The sequence below is a fragment of the Rhipicephalus microplus genome, unplaced genomic scaffold (assembly GCF_043290135.1).
Source record: "Rhipicephalus microplus isolate Deutch F79 unplaced genomic scaffold, USDA_Rmic scaffold_15, whole genome shotgun sequence".
NCBI classification, from domain to species: domain Eukaryota; kingdom Metazoa; phylum Arthropoda; class Arachnida; order Ixodida; family Ixodidae; genus Rhipicephalus; species Rhipicephalus microplus.
In genome coordinates, this window is record NW_027464588.1 from 682818 (window position 1) to 698125 (window position 15308).

General features: G+C 45.2%; 1 protein-coding gene across 1 annotated transcript in view; it reads right to left on the reverse strand.

Moving 5' to 3' along the window:
* Positions 1 to 2774: 2774 nt before the first annotated feature.
* Positions 2775 to 15308, reverse strand: part of LOC119173377 (uncharacterized) — a 35160-nt gene continuing 22626 nt past the window's right edge. The window contains exon 8 of the mRNA XM_075883100.1: positions 2775 to 2864. The gene's annotated coding sequence lies outside the window, so the exon portion shown is untranslated. The remainder of the gene's footprint in view (positions 2865 to 15308) is intronic.

Here is a 15308-nt window from a genome sequence, read left to right on the forward strand (position 1 = left end):
GAGTCTAATCTTATACACTCTTTCAGAATGTTACCGTAATCTGTAATTCGAGGATGGCGGATGATGTACTTACGGCGTAATTGTTGCGACTGGACGCCTGGCGTTGACGAAGTCACTTAAAGAACTGTACCGGCAGAGAAGTTGCCTTATCGAAAGATTTGCGGGTAATTGGCAGTTATATGAAGCCATGGTTGCCCAACTCGTCGAAGCAGCTCGTATACACAAAGAAAAAAAAATGTAAAGGCTGTTTCACAACTATCTTTTTCGATGTTTGTTTATTTGAATTGTTGCAGTCGTGCACGGATGATTTCCCTTAATATACGAAGCGTTCAGCAGGGTCACGGCCGCTGAAAACTTCATTGCTTTCCACCCCTCTAGTTTAGGTATAGCACCAAGATTTCAAAACAGGGGAACTGCGCCACGCGGTGAAAACCTAGTGCGCATTGTAACTGGTAAAGTGCAGTATGCCGCTAGTTGCTTTTAGTAGCAAAGCTCTTTAAGCTGTTAAGAACTCCTGCTCGGTAGTAAAAAAGCTGGCCCCGTATCTGCATGTAATCTGCAAATTTCGTCGAAAGACGAGAGTCGTGTGTGGAGAGAGTGAACAAAACATTTATGTGATGTTCTGCGCAAGAAAATAGGTGACTGGTATTCTGGAGATGCTGCGTTAGAGTGCCTCGAGCATGCAGCGGAGGCGAACGAGCGCATCAAGCCACGTCACACGTGAGACATGAGCGCCATCTGGAAGTTTTGTTGGAAAACAAAACGCGTGGTTCTGTGACGGGTGTGCGCGCCCGTCTCAGAGGTGATAAGGTGTAGAACGCAAGGCGACGGGTAGGTGCCACCACCGTCTCATCTTAGCAAAGCGTTGGAAACACTCGCCTTTTCGTGCAAGCGTTGCATAGTCAGCGCAGCGTGATAAGCGCTACGGTCCTTACAATTATATTATGTATGCCTTTTCAAGTAAAAGACGCACATGCAGAATACATGTGTTGCTATAGTGCCCCAGACATGCGCAATAATTGCTTTTTAATTGACAATCGCACAAGTATGAACGCTAAATCTTGAGCAACATTGGTGGGCGCTACTGATGGGGTCGGCCGTTTCAAGTACCCAGTGCCGTTAAAAGAGAACAAACAGACAAGTGTACAGACAGACAGACAGACGGACAGACAGACAGACAGACAGACAGACAGACAGACAGACAGACAGACAGACAGACAGACAGACAGAGGTACAAACAGACAGACAGACAGACAGACAGACCAAAAGTTTTCCGCCGAAGGTCCTCAAGAAAGACTATCGTCCTTAAAAAAAGTGTCGCCATCATGAACCGGTGCGCACTCTCTTCATTCTCTACGAGTAAAGCTGTTTAAGCTCCAGGTAGCCTGTGCTCCATCGTGCATAACTCATCTGGGGCGAAGGCGTCATAGAATTTTGGCAGGCCCCACTTCTGTGTACAGTAGACACGAGGGTCAAACTAAAGGAAACACGTGAAGAAGGGAGAGAGAGAAAAAGTGATAGCAAGAAAATGGAAGAGAAAGAAAGACAGAAAATACATAAAAAGAAAGAAAGGAATATCAAGAAAGAAGATAATAAAATTATGAAAATAACAAAAATCAATACACAACAAGATCGAACTACAGAAAAACACAAATATAGGAAGAGAGAGAAAAAATGCAAACCAGGAACAAGAAAAAGAGAAAGGAATAGATACAAAGGAGGAGGAAGCGATAAATAGAGAGGGACTGAGAAAAGAAAAAAACCTTGAAACATCGTGGAACATCGTGGAACGCTTTTATTCTCGAGGCCTGCACTGGCAGCCTCAATAGAAGAAATACAGAAAAGTGTGTTCTTCGTTTACCATGTAATGTGCATATGTAAACATATCTTTTTGTAGCAATTTTTGGTGTGTCTGTGGATGTTGTGTTGCGTGCACATATGTAAACATATCTTTTTGTAAACATTTTTGGCATGTCTGTGAATGTTGTGTTCCGTCGCGATGTTCTGTTGGATTGTAATTGATGCTCACTATTAGTGAGAATAAATTTCTCTAAACACAATAACAGAATACTATGGACGGTATATAAGTACACGCTATCTCTTGTCAAATGCGCAGCCATAAAGCAATATCTTGAGAGCATGCATAAAGGCCATGTAACCGTCGTGGCAATAGACACAATCAACAGAGAGAGATAGATAGAGAAGAGAAAAGAGAACAAAGAAAAGAGGCCCAGCACCACCCTTTCATAAGTCTCGGCATACCTTATGAAAGTCTCGGCATCTCGGCAAAATGGCACCACATGTTGGCCCCCGATTAGTACCATTGCTAAAGTATATAATGCTATAGTTTAACGGAAAAAGAGGAAAATTTAATGTTTCATTGTTTGAAGTAAGCTCGTTTCGGGGCACTGCCCTAATGTGTTGGTTGGAGCGTAGTCACGTGATATCATAATGACATAATTGAATTTAAATCACAAAAAAAGGCTGCAAAGGCTCTCCAGCGAGTTGGAAACGATATGAAAAAGATTTCCTTTCTAATTTTTCTTTTTTGAAAACTGTGGTCCGCTGTGCATCCACGCTGCGAATCTTCCGCAATCGCACGGGCCCACAGCTATTAACGTGGCGAAAATATCTTTGCGTAAAATACGATACTTACATAACAGTTTACTTTTTTCGTAATTTCGTCCATAAAGAACGTTTATTCGATGCAAAGTACAACTGTTTGAGCATAGTATTAAAAAATTAGAGACGTTTTAGAAAAACACCAAGTCAAATTTATGCGGAAGAAAAAGAAAGACTTTATTGACCCACCACCGTGCATGGAGCAGCAATTGAGTGTTAAAGAAATATGGACCGAGGAGTAACTGAAATAACAAAAAAACATAGGTTAGCTGCATTAGCATTAACATCTGCACAGAATCAACAATCAATGGGGGTTTTGCTACGTGGCAACATGTTTTTTTTTTTTTGTTAAAGCTCATATGAAATGACTCCGGGTAAAAATCACGACATGAGCACGTGAGGAAGAAGTGTGTTTTATTCTTTCGAAGAGTGGGAAGCTTTTCACGACAAAAATATCGTCATCAAATCGCACTTACACCTGTCCCACGCACGTCACAGCCCTTATACGACAATCAGAAAGTGACTTCAAGATAAAAAAAAAAGAAAAGTCTGCAATGCTTTCTATTTTTGTGCTTACTTATTCACGTATTTACTTATTTCTGAATTGTCCTTACTACTATGTATATCTCTATACATTTGTATGGGGGACTCAAATATGCGCCAGCCCTTTCTTTGTAGAAGCTACCTATAGGCGTCAAACAATGCGTCACTTCCGGGCGGGAAAGCACCGACGCGACCTTCAGTGAGTCGTATATCGGGGAGGACGCCGGAGATGGTGTAGCTGCCTTGACGGAGTTCGATGAACGCTGCGAAGGTATGCCTGTTATGTGTACATGGTACGAAGTGGACATACGCACTATTGTCGAACGGAATGACAATTGCAACTACGACTCGATGAGAGCGAGGTATGCAGTTCGGAGAGATACACAAAGTAAGAAGGCATTTTATTACAATGGGTATACCGGACGTCGTCTCATAGTCATTCACATGTCGACGGAAGTGAAATTCGTGATTAGACGCGTTGCCACAGCAAGGTGTTTCCATACCCTAAAAAGCGTAGCTGCGTGATTTCTGTGTCAGGTGACGTCTCTATAGTGACGTCACGAGAGAGAACTGTGCCGTTTCACAGTTCCTACAATTTCTCCAGCGTCAAAACTGCCGCAACGGCAGTGAAAGGTCACCTTTCACTGCCGTTGCAGCACTTGTGACGCTGGCGAAATTGTAGGAACCCCGAAACAGCACAGTCCCGGTTACTAACCACAACTCCTCCCCCCCCCCCCCCCCCCGAATATTGAGCCAGAACAATCAGTGATACTGAAAAAGTAGTCACATTTTTGCAACGCAAATATGAACGTACTTTTTCCTGTCATTCGAATTTTGGCGGCAGTCACGTGACGGTAACCGAAAGTGCTGCTTCGCGATCCCCAGTAGCCCGTTGTGGCTTCCTTGTGCCCTCTGATTCCCGTCACATCCGTGACGGAAATGGGGTGTTTCAATTATTTGGGAACCCAACTGCAGAATACTTTCATTCTAAAAAATTTTTCCCTGCGGCCGCCTCTCTCGTCTATTCTTTACAACCTATTGTCGCAATGGGTCGCTCATCTGTTAAACTTTATCCGTTATATATGGCTGCACAACCGCCGTACTTATGTAATATATTACGATAAAACACTCTATTGTAATATGATTTCATCAACAATTGAGATTCATACTTTTTAACATTATGAGTACCGTCCTATATTCGAAATTGAAGTGCAACGACTCTTCTTGTATATTTAGTGTGATGACAACTGACCGTATCTGAATTATCGTTAATATTTTAGTGTTAAAATGTTAACAGCGTTAAAATGTAGACAGTAAACACTGTATTAGTGGCTCAGAGACGTAACATCTGCAATCGAATCGAACGAAAAATCTCGTAACATAAGGTGATCTTGAGCGAGCGTCAGAAAAAAAGAATGCACGTATCTTCACGAAGTGAATGATGCATTGAGGCTCTGGGTATAGTATCGGTGAGTAATCGAACGTTACCCGAACGTTGCCCCATATAATGTAAATTGACATAAAGTGCATATAGAAACGTATATTTATGTCTGCCTTTTAATGATATTCAAGTGGCCGTCTATAATGTCTGCGTTAAAGTGTCCGACTAGAATAAAGAGTTTGTGGTTGTAGCTGTTTTATATTAATCTGTAACCATTCTGATTGACATTTGTCTACTCTAAACTTTTTTTTATTTCTATACACACATATAATTAAACTATAGTCATGGTTTTCTTTATACTGTGACAGCGCACAGCGAAGGGAGGAAGGAGGGAGGGAACAGGAGGGAAAGGAAAGGCAGGGATGTTAACCCGTCTGGAAAGACTGGTATGCTACACTACATACAAGAAACGAATGGCGAAACCTAAAGATGGAGAAAAAATAGGGGAGAGAGCATGAATACGCAGCCGCACTTCACGGTCATCCTAACCCCATTAGTCTATAACCACCAGTCTAAGTCTGTTGCCTTCAAGAAGCTGAGAACTGCTCTTGTCGCCTTCATCCGCGACGACCTTCCTGAATAACATTCCAGAATGGTTTCGCCGTCACCGGTCTGCGATCTGTGTGAGTGTAAGTGATTCTCCCCACGCAATGTAGTGAGGACACCCACAGAAGATGTGCTGTAGTGTCTCCTCGCTAGCACAGTTGTCACAAAAGGGGTTGTCAGCGTAAGGAGTTCGGGCTGTAGTGGAGGTGATTGCGCAATCCACTTGTATTCCAAGTGGAGAGAGTCATTTACCTTGCAGCCACTCGAAATGGGCTAGCAGCGTCGGTCTTTGATAACGGTATTGCCCCAAGCCTGTTGCCTTGAAGCGCTGATTGAGCAGCATTGTCAGCATGTTCATTGCCTATCACGCCGCAATAATTTGGCAGTCACTGAAATTTGACGTGGTGACCTCTTCAAACGCCGTGTCAGAGAGCGGCTGTTCGTATGGTGCGTGCCGCAAGGTTGATTGTATAACAGTAAAAGTCGACGTTAAAGCTAGGTTCTGAAGACCGTAATGTCTTCGTGTAAGTCACCGACTAGTATAAAGTGTTTGTGCTTGTAGCGTTTTGTATTGCTCTGTCTCAATCGATGAATATTAGTCTACTGTAAAAGCATTCTTTTGTATCTGACATACGTTTCGACTACAGCAACTCTTCTATACCCTGACACTGACCTCAATGGAAGACAAGGCTAGGTCTTAAGGAACGTCGCCTCTGAAAGGCACGTCGTTATAACCTCAAGGCAAGCGTGGCAGCAATTTGGTCATCCACTGTGCTAAGTGTGGCTGTCTACATGTCACGCTTTCGGGAGCCTTATAAAATCTAAGGATGAAGCTTGTGTTAGCGCCCCGTCGATTGTTCTAACAGAGGATTGTAACTATGTCCAAAACTGATCTCTTATGACTAAACAATAATGTGCTGCTAAATGCAGCCACCGCAGGAACGTTTGTTATCATCTCCTTCTTCGTGTTTTTTGTTTTGAATGTACATGTACGACCCATGTAAGAAACCAAACTGTATCAAAAAGCAGCCCTCTTAGAAGTAATAAATCAGACGGACAACCAACATCCAACAGGAGCTAAATCTTTCGGGAACCGACTTACCAGCACCTCCATGCGACGAGAGCGCTGCCGCGGTTACTTAGAAAAACGATACTGAACGCCGCGATGAGACTGTTCAGTAGTTTTGGCTTGATACTCCTTGGGCATGTCTTCTGTGACCACCCTGTAATATTGTTAGACTTTCTTGTTCACTGTCACTCACTCACACCCCTTTTCATCTTACCAAGTACAAGATAGCCAAATGGAGATTTCTTCTTAACATTTTCTCTCTCTCTATTTCTCTTTGGATGTACACAAACAAGCAAATGGGCGAAGCATGCCTATTTCTTGACACTTCATCGATATATTGACGTCAGCATGAACCCTGCGTCCTCGCCATCATCTGGCGTCACATCGGAAACCGGTGGATCATACGCTCTGACGCCTCTGCGTACAACGAAGGCCGTTGCGTCTGTGACAGCCGGGCAGTTACGTAAACGCCAGTTGTTGTGCCGACTCTTCGTTCTCGCGCATCGTGCTTCATTGACGCGCTAAGTGCTTCCGAGCGCGATTTTGTTTCGATGTTCCATACACACCGGCTTCTGAAGCGATTTCGCGGCAGGCTGTGGCTTGCAAAGCTGCGGGCTGCGTGCACGCATCGCCGGCCTTAATGAGTTTTCGCATACACAAACTCCCCCGCTCTGCGCCTAAGTAGGACGAATGGCACATCGGCAGAAGTACTTCCTTTTCTTCGGAGAATCGAAAGTCCGTAGCAGTCACGTATACTTTGTATGGGCTGTGGATGCACGCAAGCAGTATGTATGTATAAACGTTATGGACTCCACTGAGAACTGGAGAGTCACGAAAACGAATACGCATGAGACGAAGTATAGTCGGAGTGAGGCCCGCCGAACTCCTTTTTGGAGTGAACACAATGCCTAATACACGAATACATCTTTGTTCTTATCCCTGCAACCAATCCTTCATTCAACGGTAACTTGTGCACCGTACTTTTCTGCCCGCGATATATCGCGCAAAGAATTTCGACGGCCAAGGTCTTGTGGAAGTCTACGAAGCAACATAGTTCTGAAGAAGAGACAGAGAGATAAATAGAGAGGAAAGGCCGGGAGGTTAACCAAGCTTGGCTCAGTTGGCTACCCTACACTTGGTGTGGGGGAAAGGGAGAATAATAGAAAGGAAATAGATAGAAACGAGGAGGAGTAAGAAAGAGAAAGATGAATAGTCAGCTCAAGACTACACAGTACGGTCTCACTGTTTTTTCACAAGTGGTCCTGAAGTCTGGCGGTCCTTAAAAAGTGCCGCCACATCCACGAAGTGAATGATGATGAGTGGGCGAAGCTCCGGAGGTAAACCTGGTAAACCATGAATCCTCCGTACATTTTGCCCACTCGATTTTATTGCAACGCTCCCCCTAGCGTACGTCGCCGCACTATATCAAACGATGACACACGCCATATGTGGCATCATTCCTATTTTATAACACCTCGCATCTTTCATAATCAACTACACGTACCGCCGTCTAGTTTATAACATCTTGCATCTTTTGGATGGATGGATGGATGGATGGATGGACGGACGGACGGACGGACGGACGGACGGACGGACGGACGGACGGACGGACGGACGGACGGACGGACGGATGGACGGACGGACGGACGGATGGATATGGCTGTACCCTTTAGATCGGGTGGTGGCTAGCGTAATACTTAATGCCGTCAGCTACAAGTACCGCCATCTAGTGAACACTGCAAGAACTGAACGAGAGGTGGCTACATACAGGGGACGCACAGCCCACGCCTTAAGGAGCTTCGCTCCTAAAAGTACAAGAGGGCTTTCGTGGCTTTGCGCGTATGGGAAGCCGTCGGCTAAGGTCCCAGGATCTTCTCTTCTGTAAGCGGCCGTGAATCCAGCTGACAGAGCTTCGCTTCCATAATACGTCGTTCAAACTGGTATGCTGGGTAACTGCATAGAATGTGCTCAAGCGTTTCCTCGCAGGCGCAGATGTTGCATGACGAAGTGCTCGCCATTCCAAGGAGACGAAAGTACGCATTCTTAAATGTCACGCCCCGCCTCATGCGACTCAGTAAACTTTCAGCGCATCGTGGGAGCCTGGGTGGCAAACGAGGTTGCAAGTTTGGGTCGATCAAATGCAGGGGCGTGTTGGAGAAACCCGGCGTATTCCATTGTAGGAGAGTTATACGGCGAGCAACTGATTGTAGTCGCCTTGAAGCGTCCACTCTCAAGAGCGGTATGGGCGTACGCAGGTCTTGGTCATGAGCCGATCGAGCCGCTTCATCAGCGCGGTCATTGCTGACAATTTCGCAATGACGGCAACCACTGAAATACAATATCGTGACCTTCCTTGAGCGCTTCGTGGTAGTCGTGCCTTATCTGATATACTGATTGTTCGGGTAACCAATGCTGCATAACAAACCGTAGTGTCTGTAAGGCTGGCCTCGAGTCGCAAAAGATAACCCATTGGTTAGGTTGCTGCCGAAGAATGTACTGCACCTTGAAGCGCTGCGAGCTCTGCTGCTATCGACGTCGTGGTGTGAGAAAACTTGCATGAAAGCAACACATTAACAGATGGAACAAACACTGCTCCTGTAGAGCTGTTGGAATTAGTGGAGTCATCGGTGTAGACTTGTATGCGGTCGAAGTACCTTTCGTCCAACAGACGCAAAGTCCATTGCTTCTGGGCTAGCGGTGACATGCGTGCCTTGTTAACGATTCCAGGAACTGATAAGCCCATGTCAGGTTGGCGGAGACTCCATAACGCAGCTGCTGGATGCATAGCAAGTTTAAAGCCAGGCGGTAATATATCCTGATGTTTTGTCACAATACCGCAGAACGAAGAATGGGGCCTCCGCGCTGTCAAACACGCTAAATGATGTGACGGTAGGCGTGATAAATGCCGAATGTGCGCTCTCCGCGTCTCGACAATGATATGCGTTCTGACCGGCTGTTCTGGTGCGATAACTATAGTTGCCTCTGTCGATGAGCATCTTGGAAGGCCAAGACATGTCCGAAGTGCTTGGGCTTGTACGCTCTGCAGTGCACGGATGTTAGTCTTGCATGCGTTGGACAGGACCGGAAGGCTGTACCAGAAAATTCCGAGAAAGAAAAGAGATCCATGTTCGTTCTAACTGAAGATGGGCCTACGAATAAGCATTTTACAAGTCGTGGGGTGCCACAAGGCGGTGTTTTGAGTGCGACTCTTTTCAACCTGGTTCTCGTGGGGCTCACCAAAATGCTGCCACAGACGGCTTACATATCTCTCTACGCTGATGATATCTGCATTGGGGCGTCCGGCGTGACACGGCCTCAAGTGCACGCAAGTATACAGAAAGCGGCAACAATGACATCGGCATACCTTCGCATGCAAGGTTTGACTATCGCCACAGAAAAACGCGCAGTGCTGGCGTTTACACGCAAACCAATATCTTTATACCCATTGTGCATCGATGGCAGATGAATCGCATATAAGAGCAGTCATTGATTCTTAGGTGTGATCATAGCGTGACCTAACCTGAAGCCCGCATGTCACATACCTGAAGAAAAAGCTCATTGGCATTGAGAATGTATTGAAGTTCGTCGCCGGAAAATCATGGGGCCCATCAGTGCACTTAATGTTGCAGATTTATACAGCCCTCTTTCTCGGAATTCTCTGGTATGGTTCTCGAACAGTTCTGTTGGGGCCACCACCTCGGCATCTGCGCTATACGCTGAGTTCTTACGCGAGGCAGAACTCGACAAAAAACTGAATTCTTCTTGAACTTCCATGGTTTTACTTCCTCGCCAATTTCCTTTTCCCCATCATCAACATTTTCATTCTCCTTTTTTTGCCTCCCTCTCCTGAAGATGAGTAGCAGGCCAGAAAATGGATTCAGGCTGACCTCTCAGTTTTTCTGCCTCGCACGGTGGTCTAGTGGCTAAGGTACTCGGCTACTGACCCGCAGGTCGCGGGATCTGATCCCAGCTGTGGCGGCTGCATTTCCGATGGAGGCGGAAATGCTGTAGGCCCGTGTGCTCAGATTTGGGTGCGCGTGAAAGAACCCCCGGTGGTCGAAATCTCCGGAGTCCTCTACCGGGGCGTCTCTCATAATCATATGGTGGTTTTGGGACGTTAAACCCCACAAGTCAATGAATCAATATCTCAGCTTCTCAACCGCACGAAACCTTTCTCTCTCTTCTCGGCTAATGCTTCTTATAATTGCCTGTCGCCTGCGCTTTCTTATCATATTACACATTTATTGCACTTCTAGTTTCTGTTTTTTTTTGTCGCTATTTAAAATCTGAGCTCCTTGAGCTTTTGTGGGAGCGGCTAGTGCGAACAAGAATAATCATCATCATGAACGGGTGTGCCCTCGCTTTACTCTCTTCAACTACTATTTCCCACCCGCAATAAAAATAATGTAACATCTAGCTGCATGAATGAAATGATTTAATATGTGGTGTTAACGTTCCAAAACGCCAAATGATTATAAGAAACACCGTAGTGGAGTGTTACGGAAATATAGACCACCTGGGGTTCTTTAACGTGCACCCAAATCTGAGCACATGGACTCGCAGCATTGTCGCCTCCATCGAAAATGCGGCTGCCGCAGCCGTGATTTATTACGGCCACCTGCGGGTCAGCAGCCGAATACCTTAGCCACTAGACCACCGTGGCATGCCGTGACTGAAATCATGCAACATCACGTAACAGCAAGTAACGAGACTGAAATCGCGTAACAACACAGAACAGCTAATCACGGGACAAGACCCCGTCAAAAAACGCCAAAAGTTGCTCACGTGACTAAAACCATGCAACACCATGTAAGAACTTGCCACATGACTAAAAGTCACGTAACATGAAGTGACAAGTAGTGACGTAATCGAAATCATGGAACTATAGTCACACGACATGTTCCTGCCAAAACCGCGTGACACGTTCGTGCGGTGGGAAACCGACCAAAACCGGAGAACAGTGAAATCTAGCCATATTTAGTACTACCAGCAAAAAGTCGGATTCTCTAAAAAAACCTTGGCACTACTAGCACAATTTTGCTAGGTCAAACATTAGCTTGCCAGTTGGTTCCGGGCTTACGCCCAAAGTGTAAATTGTACGATTTTCTTTTCATGCTAAGAGGACATAGCGAGCGCCAATGAAGACACCAACATCTGCTATTAAATATAATGGCTGTCCCAAATATCAGGCAGCACAATTTTAAAGACATTTTCATGCGAAGCACACCTAGTTCGTATTCTTCCCAGCACTACTATTTTTCAGTTAATGAGATTTAGCTTATTAGTCATAATTAGGTTTCTAATTCAGGAAGTACTCAAGAAAACATTAACATATCAAAGATGCATACGTAGGTGTGTTCAAATAACATAGAGTGGTGCAATATTCAGCAACGTACTAATTACGTGCTCAATTTTTGTGGCTGATATTTCAGCAACATGTGAAATATTTAAACAATAACAAGCGACAACGCCCCCAGCCGCAATACATGGGAACTTAGTTTTGATTTGTTACCTTACAATGATCCTGTCTGAGAACCCTGCTTTCTGATACACAGTGCCGTCTAGTCACATGCTATTTTTCAGATTTAGCGGCCTTTATCAGCCAAAAGAGCGAATGCTCTTTTGCGAATGGGTGGGCTCGAATGGGTGGGCGAATGGGTGGGCTCGGTGGCTGCGCCACGAAACAGTCCTGTAACCCGCTCCTGTTCGCCATGCAGGTTAGTAGACAAAGCTCGCTATTCTCCAAAAAATCAAGCAATTACTGTCTGGTACAGCTGCCGAGCCCGCAGTGTTGTGTATGCATGGCCTTCGAATGCATTGATGTCATACATTGTTTATTGCTGTTACTGTCTGGGGACATTGAGAGCAATCCAGGGCCCCCTAACGATAGTGCTGTCATTCTCGCTGAACTAAAAAGTATATCTTCTGGGCAGGCTAAGCTTCTTTCCGAGGTGCAAGACCTAAAAACACAATTGAATACTACAGAAAACACTATCAGTGACCTAAGTAATAGAATAACGCAGCTGGAAAAACACTACCAAAGCCTCTCAACCGTTCAAACACAAATAACGGCGCTAGAGACCAGTGCAGGCACTACAGCTCGTCACATTCAAACCTTGGAGGCCAGGTTTGACGATGCGGAAAACCGCTCGCGACGGAACAACCTAATATTCTATGGTCTCCCAGGTACTAACCACTCTGAAACTTTCTCTGAGTCCGAAGAACTAATTGTGAGCCTCTGCAGCGAACACTTAAACGTTGAAATCGACGCGAAAGAAGGTGAAAGGGCACACCGGCTCGGTCGTCACAAGCGTGGCCAGCACCGCCCGATCATTGTAAAATTCACATCGTTTAAAACTAAAGAAACGATTCTTTCTAACGGCAAAAAACTGAAAGGCACAACTTACGCAATAGGTCAGGATTTCTCTCGTTCCGTCCAAAATGCACGGAAACACCTCATTGCCTTCGCTAAGAGCAAATTCATCGCTTTTTCATGCCCCTACAAAACGTTGTTTTTTGGCTCCAAGCGGTACGTCTTCGATGAAATGTCACAATCCATCAAAGAAATGGCGTAGCAATCCCAAAAGCAACGCCAACCGTCACACCGCCCATGCAATCAATTACGACCAAATATTTCCACCTCCGTAATCTACACTAACGCCCGTAGTTTTCTTTATAAGCGCGAGCAATTATCTAATCTTGTTTTGTCATCCGACAGCAATATACTCGTCCTCACCGAAACGTGGCTGTCAAGTGACGTTACGGACAATGAAATCCTGGCTGATCTCCCGAATTTTGACGTTTTTCGGAACGACCACAAAGGGGCTCGAGGGGGAGGTGTTGATTGATTTGTGGGGTTTAACGTCCCAAAACCACCATATGATTATGAGAGACGCCGTAGTGGAGGGCTCCGGAAATTTCGACCACCTGGGGTTCTTTAACGTGCACCCAAATCTGAGCACACGGGCCTACAACATTTCCGCCTCCATTGGAAATACAGCCGCCGCAGCCGGGAATCGAACCCGCGACCTGCGGGTCAGCAGCCGAGTACCTTAGCCACTAGACCACCGCGGCGGGGCAGGGGGAGGTGTTTTAATCGCCACTAGCAAGTCGCTATCGTGCTCAGTTGTCGACATTACATCTGACATTGAAATATTATAGCTTCGTATGCGTTCTACGCCAGTAACTCTGCTGCTTGGAGTGTGCTATCGTTCCCCACAAAGCAGTCCAGACTTTCCTGAGAAATTCAACAATACACTGAACTAACTCACTGTTAAACAACCCAACGCGCATGTCCTACTTTTTGGCGATTTTAACAATCCCGATATTGACTGGAAAGACCAAGTCGCTTTGGCAGGGAGCAGTGTTGAAACAAAAGAATTTGTAAACATCTGCTTAAACTTTAATCTTACCCAGCTGGTATCGGAGCCAACCCGCGTGACAAACAACTCAGCCAATATACTAGACTTGATTCTAACAACGCACCCCGAAAGTTTAACGTCACTTACATACCTTCGTGAAATCAGCGATCACAAGGTAATACACTCAGTCTTGAATTTCGACCACTTGTCCCGCAAGCCTCATCCTAAAACTACCAAGTCTGTATGATAAAGGAAACTACGAGGCAATAAATAACAAACTTCAAAATTTTTTCCCGGACTTCGAAGCAGACTTTTGGAACAGATCAGTAAAGGACAACTGGACGATTTTCAAAAACAAAATATGGGAACTAGCAACAAAGTACATACCGAAAACCACATTTCGCGCATCTTGTCAGAAACCATGGTTCACAAAAACCCTGAAAAAGCGATGTAATAAGAAGAAACAATTATTTCGGGCTGCCAAGATAAAACCTATAGCTCAGAACTGGGATAAATACTGCACGGCCGAAAAAGCGTATTTCCCCGCCATACGCAGCACAAAACACTCGTTTTTTCACACACATTTACCCAAGATTCTAACCAATAATCCCAGGAAATTTTGGAAAATCATTAACCCCCAGGAATCCCATACGGTTACATTGAAAAATGAAGCTGGCGATGATATGAGTACCACTGACGTCGTTGAACTTTTCAATGCTGCCTTTTCCTCTGTTTTTACCAACGAAACCCACATACCATTTCCTGCTTTACCGAAATGTATCCAGTCTTTTATGTCGCCTATCACATTTATTCCATCGGGTGTTTTGTCTGTTATCGAAAAATTGAAACTGTCTTCCTCAGAAGGTGTGGACGAAATCAATACTAAAATTCTTAAAAACACGAAATCTATTTCTTCAGTGATTTTGTCATTATTATTCTCACAGTCACTTCGCACAGGCATCTTAACAGACGACTGGAAGGTGGGGAAGGTCACTCCGGTCTTCAAATCAGGTAACAAAGACAGCCCCCTAAATTATCGCCCAATCTCTCTAACAAGCGTACCCTGTAAAATCATGGAACACGTCATCTACACCCAAATCATTCACTTTCTTGATGCCGATAACTTCTTCCATCCTGTTCATCACGGGTTCCGCAAGGGTTACTCTTGCGAAACCCAATTAGCCCTTTTTGTCCAGGATCTGCACACAACTCTAGATACTAACCTGCCGACTGACGTAATATTTCTGGATTTCTCGAAACCGTTCGACAAGGTACCTCATAAGCGACTGCTAATGAAACTTAGATCTCTAAATATGCATCCCGATGTTTTAGCTTGGATTGAGGAATTTATAACTAACCGCTTCCAGTTTGTTTCAATTGATGACGTGCCCTCTAACCCCCTTCCAGTAACATCAGGTGTCCCCCAAGGCTCCGCTCTGGGTCCCCTTCTCTTCTTAATTTATATTAATGATTTAGCTTCGCATGTCTCCTCCAGTATCCGTTTGTTTGCTGACGACTGTGTAATCTATCACTCAATCACTAACCCGACAGATCAAACCGCTATTCAAGATGACCTTAACCACGTGCAAGACTGGTGTGAAAGCTGGCTTATGAAACTTAACCCTAACAAATGTAAAACAGTCTCTTTCCACCGCCGTAGCAAGCCCTCTTTGTTCCCTTACTCAATCGCTAACGTCGCCCTCGAACACGTGCAATCATATAAGTA